We start from the raw sequence: 17,929 nt of genomic DNA, 5'->3' as shown, positions 1-17,929 counted from the left end.
CACTACCTGATGCTCTTACCTGGGATTTCGTCCCTGGCATTGCTCTCTGAGGTATACATTTAACTGTGTGGCATCCGTCACACACAGGCTCCCATGTTGAAAGAACGTATCTCGTGGATCCTTCAGGATTGAATAGCGTATTCTGCTACGTTATTTAAACCTCCAAAAAAAAGTATACTGACGTACACACCATCATGACAGAGGTCAAAATGACACACTTTTTTTGACTGCATTAGGCTAATGGGGCCCTATGGACACGTTTAACGCGTACGTTGGGAAATTTAAACACAGATTTTGGAATGGTGCGCTTTTACTGCCGTGAAGTTAGGCTTATGTTACATTTTTTGGACTAATAGCCTTAAATCAGTTGTCTCTGTGGTTGTATACTTCATTACATTTTGACCTAAAGTCATGTTCACAGGCTTAAGAAACAGCAGGACACATTCCCAAACAAGTTTTCTTTTTAGAAACTTTATGTAAGGGATCTATTCACAGGTAATAAATGAACGGTCTATACTGATTTACATCACTTCTACCCTGCTTTTACTCATGGGAAGCTGTCACGATGGCTTGCCATAAGTAAATGATGCTTTGCTGTATGTTCAGATAAGCAGCAGCTTGTTCTGTGCGCTGCCTGTTTTTAAGGAGTATCGGCAATCAAATAATAGGGTAATAAAAGTCATATGTTGCTGTGAACAGGCCCTTTTGACCTGGCATGTGCATCGACGTGTGTCATTCTTGGATGGAAATATAGTCCGTCTATTCTCTGCAGTGTAGGAGCTGAGCATTATTGGAGATGGATCGCTGCAAGGGGGAAAGCACTTTACTGCAGCTAACCCATGACCGCGTTGTTGCTCAAGGGGTCTTCTGACTTTTGTCCTTGATCTTTCTTGCGGTTTTTGCATCACCATTTGATTGTAACGATGAAAAGCTGAAAGCTTCTTGGAGACATGAGGGAGGGTCCTATTGCTTGTAAATGGGGAGTCAAGGAGCTTGCGCTTTATTTACAAGACTTGTTGACCGGAACGTGAGCAGTGTCATTTTACCATTATTTGGCAGGCGGCTTTCTGGGTATTTTTCACTGGTCCTGTAGTAACTATTCAAAGGAATTGCTTGTAGTCGCGGACCTTGCCTGATCATGTCTGAAGATGTATGTGGCGTTACTTTTTGTTTGTGTCTGCCAGCATGTAGTTGTTGTTAATAAAATGGGCCGCGCTTTACGTACGTAGTTCGCGAAAAGATGGTGCCATTCCTAAAAATTGGGAAACTATTATCAATGTTTGTCTATATGTTGTGGTTCTTCTCCTTATGTCTTTATTATACATCCTCGTAGGGCTTGTCCGCATGTAAGGGAATTGCTGCAGAAAATTTCTGCAGCAATTCCATTGAGAGTAGCAGACTCTCCGCTGCGGCAGAAACGCACCATTTCCCTTGTTTTTTGCTGCAGAAAATGTTGCGGATTTGGCTGCGTTTTTCTCAATGCTGGGAGATGGTGACATCTCCTTTGAAAAACGCAGCAATTCAGTCCACTTTCCGCAGCAGGAATTGACATGCTGCGGTACGAAAAATACGCGCCGCGGGTGAATTTCTGCTTGGAAATTTTACTCACCGTGTGGATGAGTTTTGTTAAATCTCACCCACTTTGCTGCTACTGTGTTCTGCTGTGTATTTTCCGTCCACAATTCCTGATGGAAATTACGGAGCAGTTCCGCTACGTGTGGACAAGCCCTTACCATTTCAGTGGCATTATATAAGGAATTTATCATCAGAAAATTACATGTATGTGGTGTTTTTGATTTTTAGTTTTATGTGACTATCCATATAATAAAAAATCTTGATTCCAATATTCACACTGGCCTCTAGAGTACATAATAATCGGACCCTTCCTGTTTTCTGCAGCTCACTTGTCAGATTTGCTGTGTAGACTGGGACATGGTCAGCAAAGGGTGGTGGATTTAATGACCCTTTTATTATATCGTGTAGGGCCTAGATTAGGCAGGATAGTAAGGGTTCTCTTACACGGCCCGACAAACTAGCGCCTATCAATGAGACAGCTCGTTGATCGGCACTCGTTTCCCCCTTTCACAAGGTGCTATGTATGGGGATGAGTGCTTGTTATTACGATCGCTCATCCCCATACATTTCTATCATGTTGGCGCACGTTTCCCGGTTTACACAGGGAGATGCGCAGCTGACAACGATAATATTTACGGCTGCATAAACGATACAATCAGCCGATGAACAAGCGTTTAATAACGCAGTATTAGGCTATGTTCACACGGAGTATTTTGGGGGAGGAATATCTGCCTCAAAATTCCATTTGGAACTTTGAGGCAGATATTCCTCTCCCTGCACGCCGATTTTCGCCCGCGGCCATTGAGCGCCGCGGGCATAAAACAGCGGGAAATACGCTTTCTCCTGCCTCCCATTGAAGTCAATGGGAGGTCAGAGGCGGAAGCGCCCGAAGATAGGGCATGTCGCTTCTTTTTCCCGCGAGGCAGTTTTACTGCTCGCGGGAAAAAGACGCCGACGCCTCCCATTGAAATCAATGGGATGCGTTCTCGGGCCGTTTTTGCCGAGTTTTGCGACGCGGTTTCCGCGTCAAAAAACTCTGCAAAATACCCCGTGTGAACATAGCCTTAATCTGCATTTCTTTGTCAATTGACTTCCACTCATTGCAGCTGCCATTAAACATACTCTGTATTGACGAAAGTATTGGGACACCTCCACATTACACCTACAGGAGATTTTATGACATCTCATTCTAAATCCATACGCATTGATATGGAGTTGGTCTCCCCTTTGCAGCTAAAACAGCTTCCATTGGGAATTTTTGCCTATTCATCCAGAAGAGCATTTGTGAGGTCAGACACTGATGTTGGGGGAAAGGGCCTGTCTCACGATCTCCCTCCTAGTTCATTCCAAAGGTGTTGGATGGGGTTTAGGTCAGGGCTCTGTACGGACCAGTCAAGTTCTTCCACACCAAACTCACCCAATCTTGTCTTCATGGACCTTGTGCACTGGGGCACAGTCATGCCGAAACAGAAAAGGGCCGAATCCCAAACTGTTCCTACAAAGTTGGAAGCTACAATCGTCCAAAATGTCTTGGTATGTTGACTTATTAAAGGAACAGTGTCACCCAAAACATTTTTTTTATATCAGTTTGATGTTAGTGTTTTATTAAAAACTTTTATATTTGTTTGTTACTTTTTTTTATTTTTTTACTTTTTCTTCCCTATGGGGGCTGCCTTTTTTTTTTCCATTTCTGTATGTGTCGATTAACGACACATACAGACATGGAATACGGCAGCTACAGTCCCATAGTGAATGCGAACGGGGCCCGTTCCATCCACTATGGTGTACGCCGTCTGTGTGGCAACGGCGCATGCGCCGCTCCCACACAGTCCAAGTTGAACTGAGCGCCGTCCGGCGCCATTTTCCTGTAGACCGGAAGTCGCGGCCGGACAGTAAGATTACTACTTCTGGTCGCGGCTTCCGGACTTGTGCACTTGGAGCAGCGGCAGCAGACGGAGCGGACGGACCGGAGGGTGCGACGGCGACTGGAGCAGGTAAGTAATTTCTGTGTATGTAAGTGTTTTACTGTGTGTTTACTACTGTATGTAAACCTACTACACTGTGTGTTAGCTCAAAAAATGGCGAGACACAGTGTAGGAGGTTAGACCGTTCAATCCCCTCGTTTCTCCCGGCACTGTCCAGGATAAAGGAGGGGGGGATTCTGAGAGCTCACTAGAGCGAGGGATTTTTTTCCAATTTTGCAGCATAAAGCAATGTGGTTGCTTTACCACATGCAATGCTGCAATTTTGGAAATTGCTCCATCTAGTGACCAGCAATGGGAAATATTATAAATTAGAATCTAATTTATAATATTTCCTGACTCGTGAAAAAAATAAAAAAAATTAGAACAATGTTTAATCACCTACACACTAATTGTTTAACTAAAAAAATAAATACATTTTTTGCTAACAACACATTCCCTTTAAAGTTTCCCTTCACTGGAACTAAGGGGCCTAGCCGAACCACTGAAAAAACACCCCATAACATTATCCCTCCTCCACCAAACGTTACAGTTGGCACAATGCAGTCAGGCAGGTGACGTTCCCCTGGCATTCACCAAACCCAGACTCGTCCATCAGACTGTCAGATAGAGAAGTGCGATTCATCGCTCCACAGAACACGTTTCCCTGCTCCAGAGTCCAGTGGTGGCGGCTTTACACCACTCCATCCGACGCTTGGCATTGTGCTTGGTGATGTGAGGCTTGCATGCAGATGCTCGGCCATAGAAACCCATGCCATGAAGCAACCGGGGCATAGTTTTTGTGCTGATGTTAAAGCCATAAGATCTTTAGAGCTCTGCAGTTATTGAGTCAGCAGAGCGTTGTCGACTTTTATACACTATGCGCCTCAGCGACCCCGCTCTGTAACTTTACAGGATCCGCCACTTCGTGGTTGAGTTGCTGTTTCCTGAACGCTTCCACTTTGCAACAATACCACTTATAGTTGATTGTAGAATATTTAGGAGTGAAGAGATTTTACAAATTGACTTGTTGTAACAGTGGCGTCCTATAACCGTATCAGGCAGGAAATCACTGAGCTCTTTAGAACGACCCATTCTTTCAAAAAGGTTTGTAAGGCCTTATTCACACGAATGTGTCCGTTTTGCGCGTGTAAAAAACGCAGCATTTTTCCTGCGTTGCAGTTCCGTGTGACATCCGTGTATGGTGCGTGTCTGCTTTTTTACGTGCGTATGTCACACGTTTTTTACGTCCGCAAAATAAACTGAAGGAGGTGTTTTTATTTTCCTCATTTATTTAGCAACTGTTGCGTGAATCACGCACATCACACGTATGTGCGTCCGTGTGCCGTCCGTGATTTTCACGCACACATTGACTTCATGGGTGCGTGATGCGCAAAAAACGCACAAGTCTAGGACATGCAGTGATTTTCACGCAGCGGACGCACGCTACGTGAAAAACAATGTCTGAATGGCCCCATTGACTTGCATAGGTCAGTGTGACGTGCATTGTTTTCACGCGCATATCACGGACGTGAAATACGCTGGTGTGAATTAGGCCTAAAGGCGACTGCATGGCTAGGTGACGATTTTATACACCTGTGGGATTTGAAGTCTGTAGCGTCATATGGCAGGATATGTAAATGATGGAGCAAACGCCCATCAATTTCTCATGGTAATGGGAACCAACGGTGAAATAACGGTAGCGAAAAAGGTACAGAGGATATATAGGGGAAAAGCATATAGTTTATTAACCAACACACAACACTTTAAAGAGGCTTTAAATGTTGCATAAATGTTAAAATGACCATAACTTTGTCACTAATAAAGTTTTTTTTTTTTTTAAACCACAGCAGTTATCTACAACACAGCACCTATCAGATAAGGGTTTGTTCACATCAGCGTTGGCGTTCCGTCTGAGGTTTCCGTCGGGTGAACCCCGCAACGGAAAGTCAAATTGAAACCACAGCTACTGTTTCAGTCACCATTGATATCAATGGTGACGGAAACATTGCTAATGGTTTCCGTTCGTCACCATTCCGGCAGGTTTCCGGTTTTCCATTTTTATTTTATTTTTGGCGGCGTTTGCCAAGCAGGTTAAATATTGTAATGGCTATTTAGTTGGGGTCGTTATGATCGCGGCGATACCAAATATGTGTAATTTTTACTTTTTATCTTTTTCATTTAAAGCATTTTGTAAAGGGGAAAAAGTTTTTCTATTTTTTTTTTTTACTTTTGTATTTTTATTTATTAATAACTTTATTAACCCCTTCGCACACCTTGTCGTACATGCACTTCCAGGTGAGCAGTATATTCGCGCACCTGGGCGTGCAGTTACGTCCGCGCATTAAGTCGTGTTAAGCGGCGGTTAACTGTGCAGGGTATCTGCCCTGCTCTTCCTATTGCCGATCAGCGGCCCTGTCACCAGAGAATTAGGCAATTAACCCCTTGGATGTGGCGGTCAATTGCGATCGCCGCATTTAATGGGTTTACAGCATATCGGCAGCCCCCACGTGCAATTTCGGGGGCTGCCAATGGTTTTCATGGCAACCGGAGGCCAGACGATCTAGGCCAGACGATCTCCAGGATGCCATGTATGGAAGTCTATGAGGAATGTCGCATCACAATGACAGAATACATTACACTACGTAGGCAGAGTAATATACATATTCCAGCAGTGATCAGAACTGCCAGTCTTCAAGTCCCCTAGTGGGACAAAAATAAAGGTAATAAAAATGTTTTACAAAAGTGTAAAAATAAAAGTTATAAGCTACATAAACAAGAACTGCTTTTTTTTCCTATAATAAGTCTTATTATAGGAAAAAAATGAAACCGTTAAAAAAAAAAAGTACACATATTTGGTATCACCGCGTTTGTAACGACCCAAACTATAAAACTATAATAATAATTTTCCCGCACGGTGAACACCGCAAAAAAACGAAGTTAAACATTTTTCCAGAATCACTATTTTTTCGCTCACCACCCCTTCCAAAATATAGAATAAAAAGTGATCAAAAAGTCGCATGCACCCCAAAATTGTACCAATAAAAACTACAACCGGTCCCGCAAAAAACAAGCCCCTACACAGCTTTTTTTTTTACTAAAAAATAAAAAGTTATGGCTCTCAGAATATGGTGACGCAAAAAAATTATTATTTTATAAAAAAAAAAGTGATTTTATTGTGCAAACGCTGCAAAAACTATATACATATGGTATCGCCATCAGTGAAAAATTCTAATGTTCGCTCTGCACCATCCAGTGCGCATTAACCCCTTCACGCACCACGACTTAATAGCATGCCGTGGTGCGTGTGGGTGGTGATGTATGGAGCGGGCTCACGCGCTTAGCACATTATTACAGCTGACACGGACAGGAACAACGATGTTCCAGGAACGCGCCTATACCAGAGCCTATAAAAATGACGATATACTGCAACACATTAGTATTGCAGTGTATTGTACCAGCAATCTAATGATCGCTTGTTCAACCAACTGGGCGTTGTGAAGAGAAGTGTATGACGCTGACCAATCAGTGACCAATCAGCATCATACACTTCTCATTGTTCCAGCCCATTGTTACAGCGTGATTGTGTAGTGAAAGGAGCTGGGCTGGAACAATGAGAAGTGTATGACACTGATGGGTCACTGATTGGTCTGCGTCATACACTTCTCTGTACAACGCCCAGTTGGTCAAAAGTAAAAACACGCCCAGTTGTCTATTAAGACACTAATTAGCATAAATATAAAATTGCTCATAACGTTCTCAAAAATTATAGTTTTTCAAAATAAAAACCACTGCTGTTATCAGATTATGTAGGAGATAGGGCACTTCTAATCTGGTGACAGAGCCTCTTTAACTCGCACGGTGAACGCCGTAAAAAATAAAGAATTTGAAACGGCAAAATCGCTGTTGTTTGGTCACCTTAGCGCTCAAAAAATGTTTTAATAAAAAGTGCTCAAAATGTTGTGTGTACCAAACAATGGTATCAATAAAAACTACAGCTCATCCCGCAAAAAATAATCCCCCTCACCTCTCAATCGACTAAAAATAAAAAAAAGTTATTCCTCTCGGAGGCATGGTGAAAGTAAACTTTTTTTTTTTTTTTAACAAGTAGTTTTTACTTTGTAAAAGTAGTAAAATATGAAGAAAAAAAAAACTATATAAATTTGGTATTACCATAATAGTTTTGAGTCGCAGAAAAAAGTTGCAGTTTTCAGTCAATTTCGGCCTGCAAAGAATTTTATTTTCAGGTTCCCAGTACATTAAATGGTGTCAATAGAAACTACAACTCCTCCCGCAAGAAATAAGCCCTCACACCACTCTATTGACGGAAATGTTTTTTTTTTGCAAATGCGACATGGCACTGAAAACTATTCCAGCAAAATCTTCTCTCCACAATTCAAATGACGCTCCTTCTCTTGAGCCCTGCTGTGGGTCCAAACAGCAGTTTATTACTACGCATGGGGTATTGCCATAATCGATTAGAAATTGCTTTACAAATGTTGGGTTGTTTTTTCTCCTTTTATTCCTAGTAAAAATTAAGTTTCTACGTTTTCAGAAAAAAGTCGATTTTCATCTTCACAGACTAATTCCAATGAATTGAGCAAATAAACTGTGGGGTCGAAATGCTCACTATACCCCTAGTTAAATTCCTTGAGGGGTGTAGTTTTCAAAATGGGGTCACTTTTGAGGGGGGTTTCTACTGTTTTGGCACCACAAGACCTCTTCAAACCTGACATGGTGCAAAATATATTCTAAAAAAGGAGGCCCCAAAATCCACAAGGTGTTCCTTTGCTTCCGAGGCCGGTGCTTCAGACCATTATCATACTACATCCACATGTGAGATATTTCTAAAAATTGCAGAATCTGGGCAGTAAATATTTAGTTGCATTTCTCGGGTTAAAGAAAAAAATTTATTAAAAATAAATTTTGCCCCAAAACATTAAATTCGTAAATTTCACGTCCACATTGCTTTAATTCATGTGAATTGCCTAAAGGGTTAAAACACTTTCTGAATGCTGTATTGAATACTTGGAGGGGTGCAGTTTTTAAAATGGGGTGATTTATGAGGACTTTCGAATATATAAGGCCCTCAAAGCCACTTCAGAACTGAATTGGTCCCTGAAAAGATGGCCTTTTGAAATTTTCTTGAAAATGGCTGCAAAAGTTCTAAGCCTCGTAACGTCGTACAAAAATAAAACGTTCAAAAAGACGATGCAAACATAAAGGAGACCCATTGGGATATGTGAAATAGTAACTATTTTGTGTGGTATTACAATCTGTTTTACAAGCAGATACATTTAAATTTGGAAAAATGTAAATTTTTGCAAATTTTCGATAATTGTTGGTGTTTTTCCACAAATACTGTATTTATCAACCAAATTTTTCCACTAACAAAGTACAATATGTCCCGAGAAAACAATCTCGGAATCATTTGGGTAGGTAAAAGTATTCCCAAGTTATTACCACATAAAGTGACACATCAGATTTGAAAAAATTGGCTTCAAGGCCAAAACAGGCTCAGTACTGAAGGGGTTAAACTTTTTAACATTTTTTTTTTTATTAGTCCTACTAGGGGACTACGCTATGTGATCATCTGATTGCTTTTTATAATACACTGCAATTCTTCTTTATTGCAGTGTATTACTGTCTGTCCGTGTAGGCCCCCAGCTACCATAGAAACACCGGCACCCTGCGATCGCATTGCGGGGTGCTATTTGGGTGAGAGAGGGAGCCCCCGCCGAAACCACTCAGATGCGGCGCTCGCTATTGAGCACCGCATCTGAGATCGAGCGGGATCGGTACTGATATCGATCCGGCCCGTTCGAGCATGTCTGCGCTCAGCTCTCTTGTTACCTCCGGTAGCTGAGAGCGGGGAGATTTAACTAATCCCAACTATGATTGTTTATTCTGATGCAGCGTCGTAAAAAGGCAATTGCATCTGAATAAAGCCAGTTAGTGGACGCCGTAAAAACACCTATGGGAGGTCACTAACTGGTTAAACTTCTTTGTCCGACATACAAAATGAGACAGTTGGCAAGAAATCTTCTTGTCCCTGGACCTTTAAGAGAACAGGCAAGAGCTTGATGAATCTCCTTGGATTAATAGTCTCAATTTAGACATAAATGTCCCACCTTTGGGATCCACACCTCTCTCTAGAAGGGGGCCCCCGTCTTTGTCCTACAGTCGCTATTCTCCGGCCACTGAATTACGAGGTGGCTGGGAGTACGGAAATAGCATAGTTCAGCAAACTTGGCTGTTTCTGTACTCTCAGCCACCTCGTAATTCAGTGTCTGGAGAGCAGCAACAGCGGGACAAGGTGAGAAGGGGGGTCAGGGTGCCGCGTTCTAGAGAGAGGTGCGGGTCCAAGAGCTGCTGCCTGCATCTATCAGATATTTATGACCTATTATGTGGATATGCCACAAATGTCTGAGATGAGAATACCCCTTTAAGCAACTTTGAGATGAGTGAATGTTTTGTTTTTTTTCCCCTGTGCCAAGATCTGACTTTATTTCAATGATGTTATCAGTTAGAATGATCAGGGTGTGTTTTTCTTACATTACATAGAGCTGTGTTCTGATTTTTGAAACGCTTCCAGTCTATTTAGACGGTGTTCTAGTGATCGCAGATAACTCTGTATATCCAGTAAACTTTCCCATGCAGTTTGGCTGAATGTTAAACTGGCTGTAGACATCCCACAGACATTTAGTGAGACGGCTGCCCATTCCTCATTGACTAACACAAGGAGCTTTCAGCATTTTAGAAGATTTTTGTATACAGTATCGGGAAAATACAGTCATCAATGTTAATCAATTTCCATCCTACATTGGGTCGTGCATGGTCGGCTTTAGACACATGATGATTTGGATTCTCTCTTTCCATGTCCTCTTTCTTCTCTACAATGCCTCTCTGCATTACAACTGTTTATTTATATGTAAAATGTATGGATGTTTTTGTCATAGCCAAAAGATTTTCCATTGTATACTCCTTGATCCTACCATCGGGTTTGCATCACTCATAGAGGTAGAAAAAGTTGTGTGTGTCTCTGTAATTTGCAGCATCATGATTATGTTTTGTGTGTGCAGTAATTCTTGTGTGAGGTTTTTGTGTAACGTATGTGATGTATGTTTAACTTCTCAGGCCACGTGTAGATGAGGATGTGTCGTGATCTGTGTCTCCTGGTTCAAGCTTTTAAGATAAACATAGGATAAAGAGACGTGGGGTAGTTTAGGAACTGGTCCATGTAGGATAAGAAATAAAGGGGCTCAAGGTTTGTAGACTTAGACAGAGAATGTCTATATTCCAGTATAATGAAAAGGTATTTTAGACTAAAACCTCCCATAGACAGCTGACGACTGCCGTCAGCTGTGCAATCCCCAAGGTTTTTTCAGTGGAGTGAAGGAGATAAGTGGCTGAAAGGCACCCCTGGGTATTGGTTATTATGAGAAACCGTAGGATCAGTCTGAAATCTTAGGGGGGAGTTCACACAGAGTTTTTTATTTTCCAGATGCAAAAAACTGTGTGAATCCAGCCTTACTGGTTAGATCTTTGTCTCCTCATAGACATTACATTGTTGACAGTCCAGGTCCAAATTGCCATGAACTGCTGAGAAAAGTCTAAAGGTAGCCATATGGGGTGGAATTTGTTCCAATCTGATGATCATGCCGTATAGCGGGTGCCAACCAGCACTTCTGATTATTAGAAGTGTTCAGTGTTGTACAACAGAGATTTACAATATATTGTAAATTTCAGGGAGATACAAACAATGTTTCTCTTTTACTCTTATAAAAGGGAACTATCCGTATCCCGGCGCACTGCCAGCAAAGATAGTCGTGTATCGTCACCTTGATGTCTTTGGCAGCTTCATGATATATTCGCATAACATCACACGACTTTTTTCAGAACAATTAAGTATTATGGGTGTATTCACACGGCTGTTTTTTTAATGGCCTGTGAATGCTGTTCGTCAAAAAATAGAAAAATGTTTCCACAGCCCAACGGTCCCCGTAGAAGTCACTAGATCAGTTGTTAAGGTCCGTTTTTCAGAAATCAATACTTGTGACAGCCGTTAAAAACTGATCCTAGCCTTCACAAGGGGACTCCCCGAGCACAGCGCTACTTTAAGCGCTGAGCCTAGGGAAGCCCCTGCCATCACTGTCCATATATCGACAGTGATATCAGTGCTTTCAACTGCATCCGTAAGCCCTCAGGCCGGGGACTCCCGTCTTGGGAAAGCCCTTGACGTCACTGTTCATATAGGTACAGTGATGTCAAAGGCTATGACAATGCTCTGGCCGTGGATTCTGCTTTTAGAGGGAGACCCCGACGTCACTGTCAATATATGGACAGTGATGTCGGAGGCTCCTCCAGGAGCGGAAACCCCGGCCAGAGCGTCGCCAACACTCTGGCCAGGGATTCCGCTCCTGGAGGAGCCCCTGACGTCACTGTCCATATATGGACAGTGACATTAGGGGTCTCAATGCCAGAATCCTTGACCAGAGCATCAGCAATGCTACTGGAGGTAGCCACTGACGTCCCTGTCCATATATGGACAGTGACGCCAGGGGCACCTCCAGGAGCAAAAATCCCTGGCCGGAGCTTCCGCAATGCTCTGGCCAGGGATTCTGTTCCTTGAGGGAGACCCACTGCGCTGTCTACAGGGGGGGTGTGGTGCGATCTACGAGGGGGGTGTGGTGCGATCTACGAGGGGACTATATACAGGGGACACTGGCGCTATCTACATGGGCATTTTTGCACTCTGGCACTTTATACGTGGGCACTGTTGCACTATCTATGTGGGCATTGTTATGGTCTATATGGGCACTGTCTACAGTGGGTACTGTGGCACTGTCTCCAGTGGGTACTGTGACACTGTCTCCAGTGGGTACTGTGACACTGTCTCCAGTGGGTACTGTGGCACTGTCTCCAGTGGGTACTGTGGCACTGTCTCCAGTGGGTACTGTGGCACTGTCTCCAGTGGGTACTGTGGCACTGTCTCCAGTGGGTACTGTGGCACTGTCTCCAGTGGGTACTGTGGCACTGTCTCCAGTGGGTACTGTGGCACTGTCTCCAGTGGGTACTGTGGCACTGTCTCCAGTGGGTACTGTGGCACTGTCTCCAGTGGGTACTGTGGCACTGTCTCCAGTGGGTACTGTGGCAGTGGGTACTGTGGCAGTGGGTACTGTGGCACTGTCTACAGTGGGTACTGTGGCACTGTCTACAGTGGGTACTGTGGCACTAGCTACATGGACACTGGTGTTTTCAGGGAGTTGGGACAAAAAAAACCCCTGACAAACTAAATTAATCTGTTTGGTTTTTTTTAGCTCCGTGAAAGACGATCGGAAAACGGATAAAAATTTGCAGACACTGATGCAAAACGGCCATGAAAAACTGACTGTGTTTTTTAACGGACTTTTTTTTTTTCACGGTCATGTGACTATAGCCTACTTTATGTATTGTGAAAACAATGGACTTGATTTAGCAAAACTGCCTTACAAAAAAAGTGTATTGTTGTTGATAACCAATCACAGCGCAGCTTTTGTTACTCTAGAGCAGCTTAGGAACAGTGTCATCACAAATATTTTATTTATATGTTAAAGATGTTAGTGCCTTAATATAAACGTTTATTTTCATTTGTGTGTTTGTGTTTTACTGTTTCTTTTTTTCACACTTTTTTTTCCCTATGGGGGCTGCCATTTTTTGTTCCATTTCTGTGTGTGTCGATTAACGACACACACAGACATGGAACACGGCAGCCACAGTCCCATAGGGACTGCGAACGGCTCCCGTCCCATTGACTGCCGTGTACGGCGTCTGTGTGGGAACTGCGCATGCGCCGCTCCCACACAGTCCTATTCGAAATTGGCGCCGTCCGGCGCCATTTTCCTGTGGACCGGAAGTCGCGGCCGGACAGTGATATTACTACTTCCGGTCGCGGCTTCCGGACAAGTGCACATGGGACAGCGGCAGCAAAGGGAGCGGACGGGCCGCGGCGCCAGGAGCAGGTAAGCGATTTCAATGTATGTTAGTGTTTGTGTGTGTTTACTACTGCATGTAAACCTACTACACTGTGAGTTACCTCAAAAAATGGCGACACACAGTGTAGCAGGTTAAACCTTTCAAACCCCTCGTTTATCCCGGCACTAGCCAGGATAAAGGAGGGGGGGATGCTGAGCGCTCACTAGAGCGATAGCTTTTAACCCAATGTTGCAATGCTGCAATTTTGGGAACTAGCTCCAAACAGCTCCATCTAGTGACCAAAAATGGGTAGTATTATAAATTTTGAAAAATTTGAAAAAATTTATAATATTTCCTGACTCGCGAAAAAAATAAAAAAAATTTGAACAATGTTTAATCACCCACACACTAAATGTTTAAATTTAAAAAAAAAAACATGTTTTTGGGGCGACACCATGCCTTTAAAGTGGACCTATCATTAGGAGAGATCCCCTTTGTAAATTGATAGTTATCCACCTTAAATTCTTTTTTCTAAATATAACCAATAAATGCTATAACTTAAACTTACCAGCAATCCTATAGTCACAGGCGCGAGATATCACCATAAGGCCTTATTCACATGAACGTGTCCGTTTTATGCGCGTAAAAACGCAGTGTTTTTCCTGCGTTGCATCCGTGTATGGTGTGTGTCTGCGGTTTTTACGTGCGTATGTCATCCGTATGTCATGCGTTTTTTACGTTCGTAAAATAAACTGAAGGAGGTGCTTTTCTTTCATAATTTCTTTAGGAACTGTTGCGTGAATCACGCACAGCACACGGATGTGCGTCCGTGTGCTGTCCGTGATTTGGCGCACCCATTGACACGCAGTAAGTTTCACGCAGCGGACACACGCTGCGGGAAAAATACTGAATGTCTGAATGGCCCCATTCACTTGCATAGGTCCGTGTGACATGCGTTTTTTTAACGTGCGTTTCACGGATGTGAAATACGCTCGTGTGAATAAGGCCTTACTTATGAGAACTTACAGGTTTAGTATATGCCACAGGATTTTACGGGACTGTGCCGGCAGCTCTGAGCATATGATGGGTGTCATCGGAGACTGTCAATGCTCATGCGGTGGACAGCACATTGCACATGTGTGAACTGTCCCTTGCTTCATGTACGGAATACGCATGTCCCCGATGCTGCCGGACTCCTCCCCTAACTTGTAATTTACTTTACGAACTGTTCCTACTTTACTAACAGGTGAGGCATCAGTATTTTCTTTATACCTTTACTTTCTTTTGGATTCACTTCTGGCTCTGGTTAAAAAAACTGAGCCAAGAGCTTCATTAAAACTGTGTGTGTGATCCTGGCCTTAAAGGGAACCTGTCAGTAGGTTTGGAGCCGCTAACCACCAGAATGCTGTTTTGCAGCTGGGGTTTATTGTTCCAAACTTGTCTACGTCAAAAGTGTACGTTTCAGATCGCTAGGATGTCCCATCATTTTATAATCGTAAGCTACTCATTGGCCTCATAGAGATTTTGCTGACTGTCTTTTGGTTTTGACCATACATTTCCCACAACGACTTTAGTGGTGGGATGCAGGACAGTTCAACGTTTGCTTGTTTGATTTTTACCCCCGAGATCCCCCCCCCTTTCACCCCAATTAAGTAGTTTCCCAAAATGACCATACACACTGATTAAGAAGTCTGCCATTTTAATTGTGGGCAGAACTTTCATTTGATGGTAACCTTTAAGGCCTAGTTCACACAGAAAAAAAAATCTAATTTTGAGGCAGATTTTGACCGGCGTGCGTTTTTTTCCGTGGTTTCGGTGGGGTTTTTCCGCATCCAAATCCGTGCCAAAAAAACCTCTGTGTGAACTGGGCCTAAACCAGAACGTAGAAAAGAAAAAAAGACAAACAAACTGGTTATAGTTTACTAATAAATCCTCTGTTCTCAAACTTTTCAAGCCAAGCTTTTAAATTCATGTAAAATGCCCAGTTACTTCCCTAATAAATGAGTCCTATTTTGGGTTAAGAAGCCAACGTGAGAGGGTGGTACTGAGTGTGTCAGAGATGCCTGCTCCACCATGCTTGCCCTCCTGCTCTCTGTTATGTGAAGGGGCAGTTCTCTAGAATACAAGCGATCAATTCATTCCACTTGTAAACATGAATCGCGATGACGCCAGGTTGTGGGGAGAGGGGCCTGCCGGGCATCGGGTGAATGCGTTCACTTATCAGACTCTGAGAGAAGCGTAGTTGATTTCATGTTCACATGTTAAAGGTAGCAGATGGGATGGCTCGCTTCACTACATGCTAGAAGATAGTGACTGCCCACGGGGTTTTCATTCTTTCCTTCCATTACTACCTACTTGTAAATGTCTCAGTGCATGTGTTTACTGTCCCAGATCTTCATTTATATTGAGTGTGACACATATATATATATATATATATATATTATAGGATTTATCCTTTGTTCAATAAGAAGTCTTTGCAATAGTATGTAAGTTCAAAAATATTCTCCCACGATGCCCACTGAACGCCGATGTATATAAACATCAAGTCTGTACGTAGTCCCCTTCCTAACAGTACGTGCTCCCCGATTCGACTGTACGCATATATTTAAATTTTCTTTAACCAACATGTGTTCTTATTCTTCAAGAATAGGAGGGCATAAAAAACCAAACCTGTATTCTTTAGGGTATATTCACACATGTTAGATTAGTTGCAGTTTGCCTTAGGAGCCAATTTGACGACTTCAGTGACCGGGCAATAAGCACTTCCATAAACTCATAGAAAGCAACCCAAGAAGTTACTTGCCAGTAGCATTGGGCACCTATCCAGGCCTCTGCATCTGTGTGTTACCCAACCATAGCTGAACTATTGGATGCAGGTTCCCACTAAATGGCCTCTAAAGTGTTATTTATGGGACTGTTCTTTGAATCAGAACTGTTTTCCGATGAGTCAGTGCTGAAGGAAATGTCACGTGTCCCCCCACAGATGGCTCTCGAACTGGAGCAGAATATGTGACCAGCTATTTTTCAGCTCCGTTTTGCATTTGGGAAGCTGTTAAATGGGCTTGTCACCGGCTTGTCCCTTTGGCTGCTTCCTTTTTAAAGGGACGCTAAATCTAAAGTCTAATTATTATTTGTTGGGCAGTTTAAGGCTGTGTTCTCACGTAGCGTGAACACGGCAGAATTTCCGGAACGTTGTTCTGTGGGGAATTTCCTCCGCATTTACAGTAGCAGTGGGTGAGATTTAAACAAACGTCATCCACACACTGCATAAATTGACCTTCGGTGTCGAATTGAAATCCGCAGCATGTCAATGTATGCTGCGGATTCGTTCCTTTTCTGTTGCGGTTATTCCCCATTGAATTCAATGGGGGTGTAAAACCCACAACAAATAGTATTGCGACTTGTGGCGGAAACGCTGTGACTCCGTCACAAAAATCGCAAATAAGGAAAAAGAACCACCTTTTTTTATGTAAAATGAATAAAAAATGTATTGCTTACATCCGTTGTCATAGCGACACTTTCGTCTGTGGTCTGTCCAAGCTGGCCTCCTAGGCTGACGTTTCATCCCATGTGACTGCTGCAGCCAATCACACTCTGCAGCGATCACATGGGCTGCAGCGTCCTCTCACGAGCCCGGACAACAGAGGGACGAGACACCATGACAACGACCTGGGGTACGTATAGACTTATTTTTTTTGCTTGTTCCCGCAACGGAGGATCCGCCTGAAAAATTGCCCAACAATTTGGTGTGGTTTTTCAAGTGGAATTCACTACGGGTTCCAGGTCGGATACACTGCGTACTTTTAAGGGGGTTCTATGAGATTAGAAAAACATGGCATGTTCTAGAAACCACACCACTCTTGTCCATGGGTTGTCTGTGTTTTTCTTATTGTATAGAACTCCCGTAAATGCAATATATGCCTGTCGTTAAAGAGGCTCTGTCACCACATTATAAGTGGCCTATCTCCTACATAATATGATCGGCGCTGTAATGTAGGTGACAGCAGTGGTTTTTATTTAGAAAAACGATAACTCCGTCAAAAATTATGACCTATTTTACCTTTATGCTAATGAATATCTTAATGGACAACTGGGCGTGTTTTACTTTTTGACCAAGTGGGCGTTGTACAGAGGAGTGTATGAGGCTGACCAATCAGCGTCATACACTTCTGTCCATTCATTTACACAGCACATAGTGATCTTATTACATCACTATGTGCAGCCACACACACACAAACGAACGCTACTCAAGTGTCCTGACAGTGAATATACATTACCTCCAGCCAGGACGTAATGTGTATTCAGAATCCTGACCACTTCTGTGGTTGATTTACAGCAGAGCAGGCGTAGTCTCACGAGATTACGATGTAACCTGTGATTTACAGCGAGACTACGCCTGCTCCGCTGTAAATCAACCACAAATGCTACAGAAGTGGTCC

The 17,929-nt window shown here is 43.1% G+C and overlaps 1 protein-coding gene across 2 annotated transcripts in view; it reads left to right on the top strand.

The window, feature by feature from the left end:
- Positions 1 to 17,929, top strand: part of SIK3 (SIK family kinase 3) — a 104,460-nt gene that overhangs the window by 31,233 nt on the left and 55,298 nt on the right. The window contains exon 1 of one of the 2 annotated variants that reach the window (XM_075839809.1): positions 13,494 to 13,537. The exons of the other annotated variant lie outside the window; for it this stretch is intronic. The gene's annotated coding sequence lies outside the window, so the exon portion shown is untranslated. Of the gene's footprint in view, positions 1 to 13,493; positions 13,538 to 17,929 lie in introns of those variants that run through there. 2 annotated transcript variants of the gene reach the window in all.

This window comes from Rhinoderma darwinii, chromosome 10 (genome assembly GCF_050947455.1).
Source record: "Rhinoderma darwinii isolate aRhiDar2 chromosome 10, aRhiDar2.hap1, whole genome shotgun sequence".
In the NCBI taxonomy this organism is placed as follows: domain Eukaryota; kingdom Metazoa; phylum Chordata; class Amphibia; order Anura; family Rhinodermatidae; genus Rhinoderma; species Rhinoderma darwinii.
The sequence above is the reverse complement of the archived record's forward strand: the minus strand, read 5'-3'. Positions and strand labels throughout refer to the sequence as shown.